General features: G+C 42.1%; 1 pseudogene; it reads left to right on the top strand.

Moving 5' to 3' along the window:
* Nucleotides 1-7006: 7006 nt before the first annotated feature.
* LOC142434645 (NADH dehydrogenase [ubiquinone] 1 beta subcomplex subunit 4 pseudogene) lies at nucleotides 7007-7389 on the top strand (annotated as a pseudogene).
* The last annotated feature ends 10370 nt before the right edge of the window (nucleotides 7390-17759 follow it).

Here is a 17759-nt window from a genome sequence, read left to right as displayed (position 1 = left end):
CAAGGATGTGAAGCAACTAGGAAAATAAACCAAAATGGTGGGCTGTCTTTGAAAAGAGTCTACCAGTATCTTATAAAGGTAAACACAGAATTATTATATAATATAGTATTCTATAATATACCACTCCTAGGTACTTACTCAAGAGAAATAAATAAGTACACACACACACACACCTGTATGCGAATATTTATAGTAACTATATGATAATCACCCCAAACTAGAAACATCCTAAATGTCTTATAGCTAGTGAAGGAATAAACAAATAATATCCATACAATGAAATTCTTTTCAGAAAGAAAAGAAACAGACAACTGACACAGCCAACAACTTGGATGAATCTCCACTTCATTCAGCTAGGTTCAAAAGGCCAGTCTCAAAAAGCTAACTACTATTGAACGCTACTTATATGCCATTTTGGAAAAGGCAAGGTGACAGGGACATGGAATAAATAAGTAGTTGTCATCGGGTAGGCAAAAGGGTTGACTACATAGAGTTAGCATGGCTGGATCTTGGGGGTGAGTTGATGGAATCATAATATCTTGATTGTCATGGTGAGTCCAGAACTATATGTGCTTGATGTGCTTATCAAAAAGGAGTGAATTTTACCTTATGTAGATGATATCTCAAAAATAAAATATGTCGAGAAAGAACCACATACACGGGGCATTTACCAGGATACTGCCACTATTTTGATGAGATGCAACTGCATATAGTATATGTTTTCCTTTGCTTGTGTTGTTATATTTTACAAATAAATTGGAAAATGATAAAAATAATAAATTAAAGTTTTCCCCCCAAAGAGAAAGAAGTGTCACATCCTTTAAAACTGTCCAGGTTCCATTCCCATCATACCTTGAGGTAGTTAGAGTATTGTGCCAACCTGGCCGATAAACACATGTGGGGTTAATTAAAGGGTGGAGGGATAAATGGCTCAGTGAGCCTCGCCTTTCTAGTTCTCTGGTCTCTTGCTTTGTGATGGTCGGACCAGGGTGCAGCTGCCTTAGCCAGTTTCCTGCTTTAGCTGGCAAGGTTCATTTTCTGCAAGACATCCCTGAGGAGAAGCCACGTAGACCTACCCCGATGCAGCCCTGGGTGCTGGAGCACCCATGTGTAGACCCCTGCCAGTGCTGAGATGTTTACATGTTCACTTACTTGGCTTTCCTCCAGCAGTCGGCATCATTGCATCTGTTTTGTGAGATGGAGGAGGACTTTGTGGATCGGTGTTGGACATGTGGGTTAATGTTGGACTTGTGGGCTTGGGCAGCACTGGGTTGGGATGGTTTCTTCATGTGCACCTACCCTTTATATAAAACTCTCTCTTATACATGAATTTCTGTGGATTTGTTTCTCTAAAGTGCCCAGACTGACACAGACCTACCTAAACAATGTTCTGAGTGGTTATAAAAGGAGAAAAAGAAAATTTGATACTGACCCAATTCTTTTGTGACTCATAAGCTCTTTTCAAACAATAAGTAAATAAGTTAAAAGAGAAATTTTCAATATGGTCCAGTAAAGTGTGCTGTCTTTGATTCAAACTACAGTAAAAGTTTTAAATGCTGTAACTCCCGTAAGGAGAAAACCTGTCTGAGATGGAACACTCCAGTGTTTTCCTCTAATAGGGAGTGCTGGAAAAGTGGTCAGATCAAAAGTAGAACACTGTGGAGACCTGGAAAAACAAGGCAGTCCTGTTCAGCTCCGACACTCACCAGGTTCACTGTATTAGTCTTATATAGTATAGTAAATTTTTCACTTTCATATATTTTTTCAATTTTCTTCCTACTTTTCTCCTTGCCCTTTTACTTCCCCTACCTCCCTCGCTTCTTCTTCTACCTATATTCCTCTATAGTGGAACCAAAAGATGAATCACATAAGTTTTGCATCTATGTTTCAGGGTGAATGCGGTGCACGATGACTAGAAGGATCATCACTTTCTAGAGCTTTCAGCCCTGGCTGCATGTTGGAACCACCAGGGAACTAAAACAAGTCAACTGAAATACTGATACCTGGATCCCAGGCTCTGGAAGATGCCATTTTCGCCATTTTCATTGGTTTGGGTGGAGCCCAAGGCTTGCACTTCTTAAAAGTACCCTGGGTGATTCTGCTGTGCAGCTAAGGTGGCTAACCTGACTCCATATGAACTCTACTCAGGAAAAACGAACTAGTTGTACTAGGCAAGCCTTCGTCTGGGATAATATCCTTTTCAATCTCCTGGAGATCTTGCTCAAAATGAGATTTTGATTCCTTTGGTTTGGGGCAGGGTTCTAAATCCTAAGAACTGTGATTCTGCAGGGGCCCATGAATCACATTTGACTGGAAGTGCTAAAGGGCTTTTTAAAACACTCCGCCATTTCAAAGACTTACCTGATAAGTTTGGTCAATTCCTGGCTTTCCATCTTCTTCAGTTAGTTTAGGCCGTCTGTCTTGGGGCCCAGTCGTAGGAGGGTCTTCAAAAAGTTTGTGGAGTTTAAAGATAATGAGATTTTCCTGAACATTTTGAAGCCCAATCTTATGTTCTTTAGCAAGAACAGCGTAGCCTATCTTCAGATTAACTTGAGCATATTAGAAAGCTGATGTTTTTGGTACAGTGTTAGATGCCATTCCAACCCTTGTTCTTTCTCTTGCTGTAAATTGACCATAGCCAAGGAACATTTTAATGTAAAAGTTTTGTGGGGTTATAGCAGCATAATTCCGAAGACTCAAGTAGTGGAAAGAACCCAAAGGCCCATCAACTGATCAATGGATGGGCAAGCGGTAATAGAGAGCCAAACAAGAAAAAGTGACGTGGCTATCAAAAAGGGGCTTTCTGACACATGTCACAACATGGATGAACCTTGGAAACAGGATGCTGTGTGGAAAAAACAAGTCACAAAAAGGACCACATACGAAATATTTATGAAAGGCCCCAAATAGAGACAGAAAGTAGAATATTGGTTGCCAGGGACTGGACAGAGGAAGGAATGGGTATTGGGATTTCTTTTTGTTGTTGTTATTAGGTGCCATTGAGTTGGTTATGACTGATAGTGGCCCCGTGCCCAACAGAACGAAACACCACCCGGTCCTGCCCCATCCTCACAATTGTCCCTGTGCCTGAGCCCATGGTTGCAGCCACGGTGTCCAGCCATCCCCTTGAGGGCCTTCCTCTTTCTCCTGCCCCTCTACTTTACCAAATGTGATGTCCTTCTCCAGGGACTGGTCTCTCTTAGCAACGTGTCCAATGTACATAAGACAATGTACATAAGACAAAGTACTTTGGGTGGGGATGATAAAAATACTCACAATTAGATTAGATCATCAGTGAATGCACTAAAAACTCCCTGAATTTTTCATATTAAAATGGTACGCTTTATGGTATAGGGATTATGTGCCAACAGTAACTCTAAAACCCACTGCCATTGAGTCGATTCTGACTCAAAGCGACCCTATAGGACAGAATAGAATTGATCCTTAAGAATTTGACATTGTAATTTAAAAAATTCTTGCACCGTAGATGACCATTCATGAGGTTTCAAGACCCCATCCTACTCATCCAAGTAGGATGTAGAAGGTTGAAATTATGGATGTTATTTCAGTTGACCTTGGTGTCCTCTGAGACTCTGTTTCCAAACCCAGTTTCCTCAAAGTGTTTGGTTATGTCTAAGAAACTTTCATAATTTTACCCCCTGTGTTCTCTACCACATCCATGGATATGTGTACAGCACAGGTAAGTGCATACTGCAAATAGATATCTTCTGTCAAATCTAGATCCGGGCGACATCTACCCATTATTGTGGGGAAGTGTGTATATAACAATATTTCCCTCTGCTGCCTTTGACTTTTGTGGACCTCCCAATGTCTTCCCATCTCCATAATTTGTTGCTAACGGCTCTTGTGTTGGATCTAGTCTTCCCCTTCACCCAAGTTACCATTGTCTACTCTCTTGTCCATGACTTCCCCTCCTTCTCTTCCACTGCCACCCACGAAAGCTATCAAAGACTGTTCCTTTTAATTTTTTAAAAAACAAAACTTTGCATGACTTTTGACAACAGTGGTTCCCCTTAGAGTTTGGACTCCTTTAATGTTTTTTTTTCTTTCCAACCATTTTATTAGATCTTAATCTAGACATCATATCTTTCCATAGTTTAATCATATCAATCAGTGTTGTACAATTGCTACCACGATCAGTTTCAAAAATAGTATCTGTCCTTTTGTGGTTGACAGATTTCAATTAACATGATATTCTCCAGGCACACCAAGGGCATGAGGAGGCTCGCAGTTTCACCATTATTCTTTAGCCATGAACAGTATTCTGCTCTTTATCCATTCTTCCACTCATGAGCATTTAAGTTGTTTCCATTTTTTGCAATAGTGAATAATTTTTCACTGTGATGAACATGTGTGTGTACATAATGATTTGTGCTGGGGCTCCTGTTTCTGTAGCATGTATACCAAGTAGAGCGGTTGCTAGGTCACACAGTATTTCTATTTCCTACTTTTTGAGGAAGTGCCATCCACTGGCCACGGCAGTTGCACCACGTTACAATCCCACTCGCAGTGTATGAAGGCTTCGGTCCCTCCACACCCTTGCCAGCACTTGTCATTTTCTGATATTTTTTTGCACTTGGACATTAATGCTGGGGTGAAAGGAGATCTCATCATTTTGATTTGCATTTCTCAATTGGCTAATGATCATGAGTATTTCTTCATGTGTTTGTTGGCCATCTGAATGTCTCCTCTGGGGAAATGTCTGTTCATGACTGTGGTAGTTATATAATCTGGTGTCAATTTGGGACTTGAGAGGATTAAGAGCGAAGGGGTAGAGCCTAGTCTGTCAATTGGATCGTAGCCAATGAGGCCTCTGTATGGGTATGGCCTTCTCCTGAGAATTCTGGGAATTCCTGAATTTCTTCCCTGAGAGACACTCTACTGACAAGACACATGGCACTATGCTGATAGACCCTAGGCTCTGGGAACTGGAGGAGCCACTTGGAGACCCCTGCCAGCACTGAGATATTTACAAAGCCATTGGATCTAAAGACTTTCTACCCACTGGACTGTCATTGTCCTGCATTTGGCATCATTGCATGTGTTTTGTGAGTCTGAAGAGGACTTTATATATTGGTATCAGACATTTGGGCTAATATCAGACTTATGGGCTTGGACTGGACTGGGTTGGGATGCTTTCCTTTTAAAAATTATTTTTTCTGTAGAAAAGTGTTCTGGTTTTATTCTTTTTGTTTGTTTGTTTAAACCATTTTATTGTGGGCTTATACAACTCTTATCAAAAGTCATACTACATCAATTGTATAAAGCACATTTGTACATTCATTACCCTCATCATTCTCAAAACATTTGCTTTCCACGTAAGCCCTTGGCATCAGCTCCTCATTTTCCCCCCTCTCTCCCGCTATCCTCTCCTTCATGGACCCTTAATAATTTATAAATTATTATTTTCCTTTATATAAAACTCTCTCTTATACACATATGCGTCCCATTGTAAAATTGGATTATTTATCTTTTTCTTGTTGAGATGTTAAAGTTTTCAGTACATTTTAGAGATTAGTCCCTTGTCCAAAAGCCATTGCCAAAAACTCTTTTTTGAGTCTGTGGGTTCTTATTTTTTTTTTATTTTAACAATTTATTAGGGGCTCATACAATTCTTATCACAGTTCATACATATACATACATCAATTGTATAAAGCACATCTGTACAGTCCCTGCCCTAATCATTTTTTTCTCCTCTTTTCTTTTTTTACATTTTATTAGGGACCCATACAACTCTTATCACCATCCATACATATACATACATCAATTATATAAAGCACATCCATACATTCCCTGCCCCAATCATTCTCAAAGCATTTGCTCTCCACTTAAGCCCCTTGCATCAGGTCCTCTTTTTTTTCCCCTCCCTCCCCTTTCCCCCCTCCCTCATGTGCCCTTGGTAATTTATACCTCGTTATTTTTTTACTGTTGTTTTGGGGAAATCTTTTTTTTTTAATTTTATTTAATCATTTTATTGGGGCCTCGTACAACTCTTATCACAGTCCACACATCCATCCATTGTGTCAAGCACATGTGTACATTTGATGGCATCATCATTCTCAAAACATTTGCTTTCTGCTTGAGCCCCTAGTATCAGCTCCTCATTTTCCTGTCCCTCCCTGCTCCCCACTCCCTCATGAACCCTTGATAATTTATAAATTATTATTATTTTGTCATATCTGACCCACTTGGTTTCTAAAGCTGTAAATATTTTAAAGGAGCAGACAACCTCATCCTTTCTTGTACAGAGCAACTAGTCGGTTTGAAGCACTCACCTGGCAGCTAGCAGTCCACCGGGGTTCCTTTGGATGCTTATGAGGTCTCATTTGTAGGAGGTTCCAGTCGTGTCATTTGTCTTCTGCTGTTTCTGTGATTTCAAATATGCTTGATACTGTATTTCAACCTGCCTTAGGGATCCTAAATTTGTCCCTATTTATTCACTGATGGTCTTTATGGTGCCAGGTTTATATGTAGGTCTTTGATTACTTTTGATTTCATTTTTTGTATATAGTGTAAAATGAGTCTTGTTTCATTCTTTTGAAAATGGATATCCAGTTTTTCCAGAACCACTTATTAAAGACACTAGCTCTTCCACATTTAATTCTTTCTGAACTTTCATCAAAGATGGTAGTTGGATGGATTCTTTCTGAGTTCTCCACTTTGTTCCATTGGCCTATGTGCTGTGCGTGATGCTTTTACTGTTCCAAGAGCTGAGATTCCGAGAGGAACTTATTCTCACTTTTATGAATTGATTTTTTACTAAGACCAAGCTGTTTTGAGTACCATCGCAGTGTAGTTGGTTTGGAAGACTGCAAATCTTTATGGAAGCAAACTGCCTCATCTTTCTCACTTAGAGAGCCTGGTAGGTTTGGGCTGCTGACTTTGGCTAATGTTTAACCCCCGTACCCCCAGGGCTGCTTATTACTAATATTAAGATACACACGATCCAGAGCTGCGCAGGCGCCGTTTGCGTCCGGCCACCAAGATGTCGTTCCCCAAGTACAAACCGTCGACACTGGTTACGCTACCCCCGATGCTCGATCCCGCTGAATACGATGTATCTCCGGAGACCCGGCGTGCTCAAGCCGAGCGGCTGGCCATAAGGTCTCGGCTTAAACAGGAGTATCTGCTTCAGTACAACGACCCCAGCCGCCGAGGGCCCATTGAAGATCCTGCCTTGGTTCATTGGACCTATGCTAGATCAGCAAATATCTATCCCAATTTCCGGCCTACTCCCAAGAACTCCCTCATAGGAGCTGTGTTTGGCATTGGACCCCTGGTGTTCTGGTACTACGTTTTCAAAACTGACAGACAAGAAAGAAAAACTTATGCAGGAAGGAAAATTCGATCGACCATTTAACATCTCATATTAAGTTTGGCGATAATGACTATGTATTCTTGCTTAAATAAACCTATCAACCATTAAAAAAAAGATACACACACATACATGCACTCACACATATATCAGATGGTTGAATGTGCAATTCATTTGAAGTCAAAGACATCTACATTCTATAAATGAAGTGGCAGTCAGATAAGTGGCAGCCTTTGAGATAGCCAGGATTTGATCTGGGCCATTTTTGTTGCTTTTGCTGTTCTAATGGCTGAGGTTTACAGTAGACCTTGTTCTCACTTTTATGAATTGCCTTTTCTAAAATGCTAAAATCATTGGTTATCTTTTAGGAAGTTTCTGGATGGGTCTTTGACAGCTTTGTATTCTGATGCCAAGTACATGGCTAGGGTGATCCAGTCATTCAGATTTGCTGAATGGTTCTTTTGGAGGAGAACCAGTTTGTCTAGTGTGAAGACTTGATCGAACTTCTTTTTTCTCATTCAGTTATTTCACTGAAAGAATTTTACCTGACCGCACCTCCAGCGTAGGGTGAGGAGCCGCCATGAGAACTGAAAACTTTGAACCTTTAAACGATTTGCCAGTTGCATGCAACTCTGTGAATTCCTTCCAGCTAAATATTCCATCACTCTTTTGTTCATTAAAAGAAATGAATTCCAGCAGCTCTGCTTTGTAAACAACTTTGCAATAAAAAACAAGTGTTCACAGTCAATGAATGAAAACCAGTTTCGACAGGAAATGGCCTTCAGATTCCAAATGCAGAGCCTGTGTCCCACTCAAGAACATGTTAGAAAAGTGTTGGCCTGTGAACTGGGAAGACTTTCCTGAACTCATTAACCGAAGAGTTTTCTGCTACTTTGCATGTAACAGGAAGAATGGAGTCCACAATGTTTCCTTTTCATTGCTCAAGGAAGGGCTCCTCTATGAGCTCCATAAGTAAAAACGAAGAATCAAATTATGAGCCTTTATTTACCGCTGGGGTGGAGAACCTTTTTTCTGCCAAGGGCCACTGGGAAATTTCTAGCATCACTCGGGGGCCAAACAAAATCATCAGCTTAAAACGTTAGCCTGCTACATTTGGTCAAACATTTAACTCACCCCTTTATGTGATGGCTGGAGGCCTGGTGGCACCACAAGGTCAGCAGTACAAAACTACCAGCCACTCCATGGAGAGAAGGTGAGGCTTTCTACTCCTGTAAACAGTTGTAGACTTGGAAGCCTCTTGGGGTAGTTCTACCCTGCTCTACAGGGTCACAAGGAGTCGGAATCTATCCAACGGCAGTGCATTTGGTTTTTGGAATGTGGAAGCCAGAACTGCTTCTCTTTGGTGAGGCATGCGATGCTAGCTGGTAGTAACGATTTCGAGGGCCTTATACAGCCCTCAGGATGAACACGCTTGCTTTACTGAGACAAGAAAAGACATTGGAATTACTCTTGTCCAATAAATACTTTTTCTGAGGTCAAGGGGAAGCCTACAACTTAGAATAGATACCCTGAATTCTAATTTCAATTATTTTGCTCTTCTGCTTTCTTCCCTTTGACTTGACAAGATGTGATTGCCTACCTGGAAAAACCATGGTGGAAACTTGACTATACCGTATTTTGATGCAAATAATGCACATCTTAGATTTTTTTGTGAATCACGCAACCCCTTGCCCTTAGTTTTCCATGTGTTTGTTATGTGTGCATGTCATGTGTGTGCACATTATTTACATGAGGACTTTGTATAGGGAAAATAGGCTGAGTGGGAAAAACACATTGCACTGCAAAAAATGCAGATGCAGTCAATCATACTAAGATGGGATTGAGCTTCCCTGGCGTTACTGTTGTTAACTGTCATTGAGTAGGCTTCTGAATGATTCCTAGGCTGTCACTGGGTGATTGGGGAATTAGAGTGCCAGGCCTTTCTTCTTAACCCATCTTTAGTCTGGAGGTTCTGCTGAAACCTGTTCAGCATCCGAGTAGCAGGCAAGCTTCCATGTTGTGCTGTATTTGAGGTGCACTGGTAGGGAATTGGATCTAGGTTTCTTGCACCACTGGCATCGAGTCAATTCTGACTCATAGCAACCCTACAGGACAGAGTAGAACTGCCCCTGTGGGTTTTTGAGACGGTAGATCTTTACGGGAATAGAAAGCCTCCGCTTTCTCTTCCAGAGCAGCTGGTCGTTTTGAACCACTATCATTGTGATGAGCAGCCCAACACTTAAACCCACTATGCCAACAGGGCTTCTGGTCTTTCGCACAGAAGGCAAGAATTCTAGTGCCGCTGATGCCTTAATGAGTCTCTATAGTGTATGCAAAACACTGCTACCCTCTCACTTTATATTAGAGATTTTCTGTGAAACTTTCAGACATTGTCTTTCATCAAGTCCTCCTGCTTTATGCAAATGCTTCTTTGTAACTCAATGCGTTTCATAAATGAAGTCAGAAACCTAAAAACTAATGAAGAGTATGTTAGAATTTTTCCACAAGCATTTTCTTTGTTCTTTTACAGAGAGAAAACTGGAAAAAGTAAGCTCTTGGGTTACAAAGTCAGATTTATGAACCACTTGCTCTGGCCCTTTAATATTATATAACGTTGTCCTCACTTTAAAACCAACAGTTGCACCAACCCCTATTCACAACAAAGTCTTCATCATAACCACCTTCACTTGCTGCCTTTGCCACTTCTCAGTCACTAAAGTAAGGCTAAGGAAGAACCGTATGTACCTTCCCCGACTTACCTACAAAATTGATTCAAAGATCCTTAGGAATGGGCGGGTCTTGTTCTTAAGTGGGGTCTGACTGCTTGTATCCACTTTCCCCATATAGCTGAGGAATCAGCGAGATGTTTCTATGGAGATCAAAGTGGCATTGTTGATCTGACTCCATTTTTATAAATTCTGACCTTTGAAGTAAGATGCTGACAATGTGTTTCTGAAGTGTTCTCATCTCTGGTCCTCCCCTTGTCTGGGCGCATTGCATGCGCTCATGGAATTTCTCAGTGTGCTTTGTGGAGGAGGGCACTCAAGGCCACAGTGCAGGAGGTGACTAGACACGGTTGTATGACATCTGTGGCTACAACCTTTCCTTCAAAATTGTGGAACTCTTCCGTAACTACATTGGCTTGAGAAAACAGACTGTTTTCCTAAGGCAGGGCTTAAAAAAGTTATTCAAATATGGTGCTGGTCTTTCAGAGGGGATCGTTTTATTGTGCACACCAGGAAAAGCCCCTTGGCATTGTGAAATCGACAAAACAAAAGAAACTGAAATGAGGCTGGTAGGTGTGCTGACAGCTTTCTCAGCTCGCAACTTGCAGAATTGTAAAATACCCTGCCATTTCAAAGACTCTGGTGGTTCCCGTTATTGCGTACTTGGAGTGATTGAGCCTTTCTGTACCCTGAGATCAATCTGAGGGTAAACCTACTCCTTCTCTACTGGAAATTTCCAGGGTTTAAGTCAAAACCTCAGAATGGAGTCCGAACAGTGCTTGGCAGTCAGTGGTTTTCAGTGAGTCCCTATCTTACAACCACATCTGCTGACCCAGAAGGTTTGTTGGCCTGTGGTCACTCTTCAGCTGCCCCGTGGCCTACTTTATTTGTGTTCAGAGGAATGTATGAATAACATCATCCAAATTGTCACAATCCAGAGACTCAAATGAGTCTGCAATCCGTGTGCTGTGTTTGGGGTGGATGTGAAACTTGTTCCCCCCACAAGGCAAAAGCAAATGGCCGGGCTCCCTTCAGCAGCACATAGCCAAACATTGGGATGACACTGAGCAGCGTGGCCTCTGTACACTGAAGACCCCGAATATGGGAAGCCTTGCTGCTTTGCACAAAGGAAATGACCCCAATCAAAGCAACATGTGGTATAGAAGATGGAGAGTGCTTTTCTATAATACGCACAAAAATGAATTCAGAATTCAAAACCAAATTTCTGGCATGAGAAACCACAAGATTACTATTTCACTTCCATGGAGACATGAGAAACAACAAGATTACTATTTCACTTCCACGGGGACAAAATAGTCCATTGAGACAGGGACCTTTTCCTATCTTCTGCTCCTAGTCAGTCTAACGAAATTAGAGATAGGAAGGCCCCACTTTGCTATTTTCCTGAAATCAACTCTTGTTGTTTTCCCCCCTTCAAACCAAGTCCCATAATATGATACCTGTTTCTAAATTAAATTCCCATAGAACTAATGTGACATTTTGGAAAATGATAATGTTGAAAGGTCTGCTTTTGGGGGGAGGGGGATATTGCTCCTGCAGGTGAGTGAGTGGCTGCCCAGTTTTCCACTCTTGCATCATGTATGTCTCTCTCGCTGCCAAGGCTGTTAAAATTATCAAGCATCATAAAATTACGTTAGCAAAGAATGCTAACTTTTACCCCCACTACTGTAGTGTAAATATCCAGACATCCCTTCACAGGGATTCCTGCTATAGGGATTTCAAAGATGCAAGAAAAGCCCAGCGGGTACTAGGAAAGCAGAAGTGATATCTTACCCCCAAAGGTGCTAGTCTAGCATTCTCTATGTTTTCGCTCTCCTCAAATGAAATGATTTGAAGTTCTCTGGTGTGTCCTCTTCTGTTCAGCCACCATTATACTCTGAAAGCTTATATTTCAAAGGTATAATGTTTAAGAGAACATTAAACAAAACACCAGATGAATCAAAGGATGGATAGGATGTTAGTGTTTCCTTTATTTCAACTCACTGAAATCATTTAAGGCCAGAACTTTGGTTCAAATTACTCACACCATAAAATTCTAAGTTAAGAGGGCATTTAACAATAACAGTGGATTATATTCAAGCTTCATTCAAAACATCTTAGGAAAGCTCAATATAAAGCATTTTTAAAAATTTAACTTCCAAATGAAAGTATACAGTGTATCTAATCTGGGGAAATATAGTCAAATTCCAAGATAGCAGCACACTTACTTCTCTATCTAGACTAGAGTAACGCGAAGATCTCCCCGCACCCCCCACCCCATTATCAAGAAATCAGCAAGAAGAGCCTCCAACGCAGTTATGCCTTCTCTGGAGTGACTGTGGTTTGTTTGTTGTTCCCTATCCTCCTTGAATATAAAATCACTGATATGTCAAAGTAAGATAGAACTGAACAAGAGGAACAAGTGAGTATTCTTATTGGCAAAATTGTCATAATAATGAAATTAGCAAACACTGAAGCATTTCTTGAGAGGAAATACAGTGTACAAGTCCTTCGGTTTACGGATCTTAGTTTTTCATCAAGGACGCTGAATGAGTTCTGACATCTGCTTAATAGTAGTAGGCAAAGATGGACTGCATAATTAATTAGTCCCACAGCCTGTGTTGAGAGTGGTTTTTCTCTCTAGTGCAGAGACTGATAGCGGACAATGAGTCTTCTATCTAGCAGGTGGGACACATTGTCCAATCAGGAGGATGACTTTTGGCAATGGTCACTTGAAAAGAGTAGGATCCTCAATGAGATGGACTGACACAGTGGCTGCAACAGTGAGCTCAAGCGTACTAAAGTGATGATGGCACAGGATTAACTAACACAGTGGTTCTCAACCTGTGGGTTGCGACCCCTTTGGGGGTCAAACAAACCTTTCACAGGGGTCACCTGATTCATCACAGTAACAAAATGACAGTGATGATGTAGCAACGACAATAATTTTATGGTTGTGGGGTCACCACAACATGAGGAACTGTATGAAAGGGTCGTGGCATGAGGAAGGTTGAGAACCATTGAACTAACATTTCATTCAGGCTTGTTATGAGTCAGAACCACCTCAAAAGCGCCTAGCGACAACCTAACTCACCCTTGTAGTCTATGACTTAATTATTTTTGTTTGAGATTTTAGTATCGGGGGGAAATTTTTTTAAGGTATATATTGTACATCCAAGTTCTAATTTCTCCCAAATGCTTTACCAAGGTAGCATTTCAGAGCAGAGATTTCCTTCCACCAAGATATTCTGTAGGACAGGCAGGGACGAAGGAAGGCCATTGGCTGATCCTAAAGTTTGGGAGGGAGGATTAGTGGTTCCATGGTAGACTCCTCGCCTTCCATGCAGGGAACAGGGGTTTGGTTCCTGGCCAATGCACCTCATGCACAGCCATCAATGGAGGCTTGTGTGTCGGTGTGATGCTAAGTAGGTTTCAACAGAGCTTCCAGACTAAGATGGACTAGGAAGAAAGAGCTGGTGGTCATCTACTGAAAACCCTATGGATTTCATGGTAATCAGGGTTGCCACCAATCAGCGGTTGACTTGACTAAAGTCAACAAAAAAGTTTGACAAGTTTCTGTTATTGTTGTTAGGTGACATCGAGTTGTTTCTGACCCATAGTGACCCTAAACACAACAGAATGAAAAGGGCACATCTGTCCATAACTGGAAAAGCTGCTTCTTCAAGAAATCTTGAAGACTACTGTTTTAAGGTATTAATGGTGAGCTGTCAATTTGTAGACTTATTTATGGGACTTAATGCTGATGACAATGGATGGGTATTTACTTTCTCCTACAAATCACTTGAAAATGCATTTATTCAATAATGCATGCAAATAACCACATAGGAAAAAAAGGGAAAATATGTTTTACATGTCACTATGCGATTTAGGGGGTTGTCCAAAGCTGAAATTTCTACATCAAGCAACAGGCTTTTAAGAAATAGTTCTAATTAGTTTTGCTCTGCTAGTTCCTGCAGCTATTACAGAGGGATATGTGGGCAAGAACCTATATTCAATTTGTGATATTAATTGCTAATATTTATTGAGCCCTTAGTATGTGCTAGGATGTGTTCTAGTGCTTTATAGATTTTATCTGGCTTAATCCCCACCAGAGCCGTAGAGGGTAAATACTAACATCAGTCCAGTGTTGTCCAAGGCATAGTCTCCAAGAACTTCTGAGTTACACTGAGTGGAGGTGATGACACTGGAATGTAAGGGCAGGAGATGTGACTACAGAAGTTCCTTGCATGACCATGATGCCACACTGCCTCCAAAGTGCACACATGGCCCCATGCTGACTAGTCATGCGGAGGCAAGAAGAGGCAGGCTTGGGTGTTATGTGGGGTTGAATATCATGCCCACCATCAAAAATCTTCATCCCTGGAACCTCAGAATGTAACCTGATTTGAAAATACGGTCTTGGCAGATTAAGGTACGATCATAGTACAGTGGAGTTAGCCCTGGTCTTATCTGACTGGTCTCCTGATACAAAGAGGGGAAAAACAGTCAGGTGCGGAGGCAGAGGTTGGAGTGATGGGTCTGCAAGCCCAGAAGCCAAAGACGGATTGCAACAGCAGAGGCGGAGAGAAAGACTTGGAATAGCCGGTGCAAGGCCCGGCAGACACTGTGGCCCCAGATCCTAGTCCACAGGAGCCACGAGAGGAGATACTGGGGTTGGTCAAAGCCACTACTTAGAGTTCATTTGCTAGGACAGCCAATACAGGCGCTCATTAAAAAGGGCCCCACTTTGCCCTAACCTTATTTTTTTAATCTCAGCCTTGCCCAACTTAAAAAAAATGCAGAAAAATTCATTTTCTTTTTGTTTTGTAACAAACTTTTTTAAGGCCCTGCCATATATATGTAGAATATTATATATCACATTAATATAATATTACATATATTCATGCATAAAAAGTATATGATATATTATGTGATATATCATGTATAAAAGACAGTCTATATATTACTTTTTCCACAAAGGCTGTGAAGCTCTCATATGTATAGTTATATATTCTATAAGGTCCATTTCATATTATATGATGCATTATATATTTACACATTAATTATACATATATAGGAAGACACTTCAAACAGCTGATGGAAAGGGAGAAGTGGAAGGTAATGGGAGTTTGTCCAAGGATTTCTCAAACACACACGCCCGTGTACGTGCATGTGGGTGTGCACAATTCGTTCAACTGGACTCACTGGAGCTTTTCCATTTGCTTTGACACTCTTTGGTCCCCAAGGGAACTCCTATCCTTTGCTTTTGGAGGACCTTTGGGCTGTAAGAAAGCTCGGCCAAGATCACTGATCAGGTTTCAGTCCATTTCAATGGCAGACAGCATATAAAGTTTCCATCTTCTTTGGCCTCTGCAAGTAGATGGCTTTTGTGGCTTGTCATTTTTTCTCAGCAACACGGGATTAAAGGCTGTTTCTTGTGTTTGTTGGCAACTTTTGGCTCTTCATTCATACTGGGGCACGATAAGCATGAAGGGACCCTGCTGTGCAGCTGGGAATTTGCGTCTGGCATGCTAGATATTATTTCAGGCAATCCTGATTTGTTCATTTTCTCGTGTTTGACTTTGGTCTTCTTCAATCCCTTTGGGCTTCTGTCTTTGGATACTTATTGATGCTCCTGTTGTTTTAAACTGCAAGCTTCCCGGCTCCATGATAGCCTTTCAGAATATGAAGTTGACCATGAAAGTGACAAAGCATCCTGATTGAATGTTCTTTTCTCGTGTTGCCTGTTCCCCGCAGTGTCTTGGTGGGGGGCTGAGGCAAGATTTGCTACTGACCGGGTGCCAAGCTGTTCACCACATCACGTCTGCTGAATGCACACATGGCGAGCACTCCTGTGCGGAGCCAGGGGTGTCCTTGGATAAGCCTCTTCTCTTCCAAATCCCTTCTAAGATGACTTTCCCATTTCCTGTCCTGCCCATCACACCCTTGGAGGGAATTTGAAGTCTGGAGTGTCTTTGATGTTAGCTTTGAGCCATGCCAAAGCCTCCCCAGGAGACGAGGATCACTCAAGCCCATGCATAAATGGGCTTTCAAGTCCAAAGCGCCTGCCAAGCTGCTGTGCTTCATGGCTCTCTCCTCGATGTCCATCTTAACGTCATGCCTTGAATGTCACACCCAGTGCCTGGCCTGTAGCAAGTCCTCCTGTACCATAGGCCAAACTTGCAAGGAAGGTATTTCTGGAGCGCTCCCTCCTCCTCTCCTAAATTGATTTCCTTCTTCCTGTTCCAGCTCGTTTCCTCTCCCCTCGGACGGCCAGACCTTTGCCAGATGTGAATAAACTTCAGTCACTCGAAATAAAACAAAATGGAACAAACAAATAAGCAAAAGCCGGATGAGATAAAGACGCAGTTTCTGGAAATAGCCGACCACAGGGTTGGAAAACCTTCAGGATTATTTCTCTCATGTATCGCACATCACGTCTTTCAAGGACGTGGACTCGGCTAATCAACCCAGTTTCCAGACAGCATGTCCCTGTGCTTCCTGAGGTTTCGGTTGTGTTTCTAGGGCTTCTGACACAACATGCAGTGCTAATGAAGAGCACAGCCCCTTTCACCACCTACTGGCGACGGTCAGTGTTCATCTGATTTGGGTGCTGACTCACTGAATCGTGCACATGAAGAAACTAATGAACGTAGTGGGTGACCTGTGCAACCATCACTATAAAACCTGTTTCCCATAGACCAGAGAGAAGCCATGGTTCCCGATTTCTCCGTTTTAAGACAATGTGTTTACAATTGGCACTGAGTGTAAAAGCGTTGGTGTTCGACTTGCCCATTTCCAAGTGGTCTATGGGAAACAAGCTGTGAGGAACAGGGCTGAACCATACATGAGAGGGCAGCTAGAGAAAGTGAGGAGTGGGGGAACTACTTACTTTTCTCTCCGGGTTCCATTTTTGCCACCCATGAGAGCCCAACCGGTGAAAGTTGAAAATGTGTCCCTGGATGGTGCAACTAATGTGCTGGACAGTTAACCCAAATGTTAGAGTTTTGAGCTCATCCAGAGGCACCTTGGAAGAAAGACCTGGCTATTTGCTTCCCAAATACCAGGCACCGCAAACCCTGTGGAGCACAGTTTGACTCTAGTCCACATGGGGCCATCAGGAGTCAGTACTAACGTGGCAGCAGCTGGTGGTGTTAGGACTCACAAGGCCAAGAGCATATTCCAGTGGCTCTCGTATACAAAAGCAGATGCTGAGATGTTGGGAAGTTGAAGGACTTCAGTCCAAGGTCATTCAATGAACCATGCTTGCTCTCAAGACGTCACGCCCTCTCTTCTCTTTTTTCCTAATGGCTCTGTTTCATCTGGGCATCTCTACTGTTCTTCCTTCTCAGTCCAGTGGCTCCTGCCTCTCCTCTTGTCTCTCCACTTCTTTGAATAGCTGACCAGCATGCCTGTATGCCCATATCTCAGGAACCGTGGTGGAGTAGTGGTTATGAGTTGGGCTGCAATCCGCATGGTCTGCAGTTCAAAACCACCAGCAACTGCATAGGAGAAAGATGGGGTTTTCTATTCCAGTAGATAGGTAGTCTTGGAAACTCACAGGGGCAGTTCTACCTATCCTGTAGGGTCACTCTTAATTGGCATCAACTTGATGACAGTGAGCTTGGTTTGGGTTTATGCCTGTGTCTGCTCCAGTCTCTGATGTATTCTTGCTGGTCTTGGTTTATATCTAAAAT

Source organism: Tenrec ecaudatus, chromosome X, assembly GCF_050624435.1.
Source record: "Tenrec ecaudatus isolate mTenEca1 chromosome X, mTenEca1.hap1, whole genome shotgun sequence".
Classification (NCBI taxonomy): domain Eukaryota; kingdom Metazoa; phylum Chordata; class Mammalia; order Afrosoricida; family Tenrecidae; genus Tenrec; species Tenrec ecaudatus.
Note: the sequence above shows the minus strand (reverse complement) of the source record. Positions and strands in the feature narration are given on the sequence as shown.